We start from the raw sequence: 4435 nt of genomic DNA, 5'->3' as shown, positions 1-4435 counted from the left end.
GAAAGGGGGCGGGGCTTATCTTCTCCATGTAAATACTGTGGTGGAAACGACTATGTCAAAATTAACCTATTTGACCGTGATTTAATAGTAATACACGTTTCAAAATAATAATAATAATAATGCCGAAGTAACAACATACTGAAAACTGTTAGTAAAACCATGTTTTAATGCTTTACAATTTACATACCTAGATGCACGTGTGTTGTGTTTATGCAGTGCAACTCCCACCCAGTGGGTGGCTATGTAGAGTGATAGAACAGAGCAGGCACGCCCCCGAGAGAAGGAAAGCAAGTCACGTCACAAATTAGCATTTCTAAAATGTTAGCGTGGATTAATAAAAGTGCAAAAAGACAGCGGTTGTTGCCGGAAGAAACTTCAAATACAGAGAATGCTGTGCCTGTGTTGGAAATTGTGTCTGATGGGGAGATTTCTTTGGTTGATCCTCCTGCTCCAAGTTCTAGTGCATTAGCATTAGCACTAGCTCCGCCGCCTCCTCCAGAGCCTCTAATGTTAGCTGCTGCTGGCGCAACTGCCACCACCAACACCGGGCAAAGCGATGCACCTGACTGCTGGACAACGGACCAGGTGCAATATTTTTGCAAGACCAATGCATGGCTCCTTCTTAAAGATAAGAAGCTAGGATGTCGGATATGCAGAGATGTCAAATCTTTGGGAATACACACTGGACAAGGACTGAAACTGTCAACTGAATGGGGTGAGTGTGCAGTGTCTCATTTCGGTGTTGACAAGGGCAAACAACAAGCTAGCCTGAGAAAAAAAATCAAAGAACATAAAGAATCACAAGCCCATGTAAAAGCTGCTGACATCCTTACATCTGCTTCACGTGAAACTATTCAACATCAAGTGCAGTCTATGCATAAATCTGAATTAGACACCACTATCAGAGTTTTTCGAACGGCATATAAAATTGGCAAACATAGCCGGCCATTCACAGACATGCCAATTGATTTGAATGTACAGAAACTGAATGGGCTGAACGTGGGCAGGGTTTTGCACTCCAATAAAACCTGTGGCGAAATCATCGACCACATAGCTCATGAGCTGAAGAAAAAAATGGCAAAAGACATTACAGAAAACCAAAGAAACTCTGTGTTTTGGTCGATGAATCTACCACTATTAGTGGTAAAACGGTGCTTGTTGTGTGTCTACGCTCAGCATTAGCTGATGCTGAGCCCGAAACGTTTTTTTTGGGAGCTGATCGAGGTTGGATGGAACAACGGCTGATGACATCACAAAGGCGTTAATGGAGTGTCTTGGAAGATATTTTAACGAGGACTTTTTAGGTCAGTGTTTCGTTTCTTTTGCATGTGATGGGGCTTCAGTCATGCTAGGGAAGAGAACAGGCGTTTGCTACCCAGTTGTGTAGTAAATTCCCAAGCCTGTTTGTGTGGCACTGCTCCAATCATCGTCTAGAGCTGGCAGTTGGGGATGTGGTCAAGGAGGTCTCAGGGCTCAATCATTTCCAGATCTTTTTTTGACAAACTCTATTCCTTGTTCCATGCCTCCCCCAAACATCAGAGGCAGTTAGCGCAGTGTGCGCAAGCAGTCGGACAGCGTCTCCTGGTGATAGGGCGTGTTTTGTCCATCCGCTGGGTGGCTTCAAGTGAAAGGAGCGTCAGAGCAGTCTGGGAAAACTACCGAGTGCTTCATGATCACTTCACAAATGCTGCAAACGACACGAGCAGGGATTCCAGAGACAGAGCAAAGTACAAGGGCCTGGATGATGTGCTCACATCTGCAACGTTTGTCAGCAATCTGGGACTGATGTACGATGCGCTCACAGAGCTCAGCGACCTCTCTCGGCAACTCCAAAAAAGAGAGATGACACTGCCTACAGCAGATAGGCTCTTAACTCGAGAAATACGAGTTTTTGAATCCATGGTCACCATGCCTGGCCCACACATGACTACAGTTCATACAGCTCTAGCTGAGAAGTCCTTCAAGGGTGTTGCCCTGCGTGAGAATGGCAGGCTTGTACAGATTCATGCAGGTCAGTTTTTCCGCAGTATGGTAGAGAATCTGAGACACAGAATGACTTCCACAACCTCCTCTCATGTCAGCACAAGAGAAATCCCATTACATGGCCGGGAGGCCCGGGACAATCAGCTAATCCAGGACATGAAAGTTATCCATCCTGGAAGTTGGCCTGAAGAGGAGTTAGACGTACAGTATGGGGACGTAGAGGTGCTACGTTTGTGCGAAGTGCTGAAAGTGGACAGAAGAGAGGACTGTTCAGGGCTTTCGCGAATACAAGGAAACCAGGGCATCCCGTACACCTGCTGCCATGGAGCCTCTACTGAAAGCAGTCCGAACCATCGCTGTCTCCACTAGTGAGTGTGAGCGGGCATTCAGCTGCATGAACGATATCCTTACTGCAAAAAGGAATGCTCTCTCTGTCAGCCGACTGTCCAGCCTGGTTTTCATTAAATGTAATGGACCATCACTAGGACAGTTCAATCCGGAACAGTATGTGAGGTCCTGGCTGGCAAAGGGAAGGAGAAGTGCTGATGAAAGAGCCTGTCCAGCTCCAGCCCCTGATACTGATGTCCCCAAGGCCTTCTGGAGCCTTTTCTAACAATGTGAAGTATATTGCAAAGCAGCTCACCCAGTGAGAAGACTTTTGGCATAATGTGCCGATTTGTACAGATCCTGGAGATAGAAGGACTTCAGACCAACCAGGGAGTTATCTGATCAGCTTGGTGTTCAATGTAACTCTTTACCATGGCTCAGACTTTGTTACTTGCAGTTACAGTTTCTCATTTTAGATTGTGCAAATTTTGCATTTGTTTTTACATGTTCTTTGTTCATGCTCTTTATCATTTTTCTGAGTTGGAAAGTTAGATTGCATCATAGTTTACTTTATACGTATTTGTATTCTTCAGTGGTGAAGTATATTGCAAAGCAGCTCAGCCATGTGAGAAGACTTTTGGCACTTTTTCGTTTTTCGTTTTCTGAGTTGGAAAGTTAGATTGCATTCAAAATGTACAGAAATACTTAATTTTGTTAAAGCTTTTTATAAAAAATGCTTCTGACCAGAGCTTTGTTTCCTTGTCATTAATGTTGAACACCACCAGAGGGGCTCTCACCTGAAAGGTCTCTGCTTCATGTGTCTTCAGCAGAAGATCTAGACTTTGATTGCTATATTTTCAGTTAATATTGACTTTACTGAGCTTTAGCCATATCCGCTGCCTATCATAAAAAATGTTAAGTACAGTGAACCTTTCTAAAATATACAGTAGTAAAGAGACAAACCCACCAGCATTATAGTAGCCAAATTCTTGTTTGTGGGCTGTATATATAAAATTGACTTGAAAAAGTTGCTGATTTTAGAGTACTGGCACCTTTTTCATTCCAATTCAAGCACTGATGATCACCATAGCCATATGAGGCCGGAGGGCTGTCCTTTGCTTTCAGCTGTCAGATTGTAAACAAAGTCACGTGACTGGGGGCAGATGACAGCGCTGACAAGGTGTGTTTTATCGTAGCGAGACGCTACAATATTAATTGTGGGCTTATCATGTTTATTCGGCCACAACAGAAAAAACATAAACCTCTCACTCTCTCCAGAGGGGCAGGTCAGCCAAAAATGACAAAAGGGCCATTGCCCTGGCAACATTAGCCCGTACCTGAGCACGTCCCTGATTCAAAGTGTCATCTAATAACTTGAATGCAACACTTTAACGCCAAAGCTTGTTAACATATTGTTTAGTTATGAGACACTGAGCAGCTGATCCCACTGATTAACAACCAGAGGAGGAACTAATGAGAGAATCAGCTGCAGCCGTTTCACTGCAACACAAACCTCGAGTTGGACTGAGATCAAAAACATGCTGTAATAATGTTAAATTAATGCTAAATAAACCAGAAAAGTGTAGATTATGCCAGAGCTTCATTGAGCTCAGAGATCTGCAGACATTTTTAGAAAGTAAGTGCATTTTTGGGGACTTTTAATGCTGTTACTGGAGAGCCCTTAGTAAAAGGTGACAGGAAATAAATGAGAAAAAGCTGTAAAAAACTCATAAAAGGGACAAAAAATATCATGACCTGTAAAAATCATGAATAAATATGTTTAGTGATTATTAAATAAGGCAATGTATATTAAAAAATCAGTTAATTGTCAGTTAATTTGCATAATTATTATGACGTTTGTATGGATCCCGGGACTTGCGATTAAAATAAATAACTTTCCGCTATTATGCACGTTAAACTGTGTTCGTCGTCCATTACATACGCCTGCCCATACCATAACCCCACCACCACCATGGGCCACTCGATTCACAACATTACCCTAACCCTAACCCTACCCCTACCCCTACCCCTCACACCAGATACTGACTGGTTTTCGGACCCCCCCAGACCCCCCCAATAAAGCAAAACTGCACGTTTCAGAGTGGCCTTTTATTGTGGCCAGCCT

Source organism: Gymnodraco acuticeps, unplaced genomic scaffold, assembly GCF_902827175.1.
Source record: "Gymnodraco acuticeps unplaced genomic scaffold, fGymAcu1.1, whole genome shotgun sequence".
Taxonomy (NCBI): Eukaryota; Metazoa; Chordata; class Actinopteri; order Perciformes; family Bathydraconidae; genus Gymnodraco; species Gymnodraco acuticeps.
Note: the sequence above shows the minus strand (reverse complement) of the source record.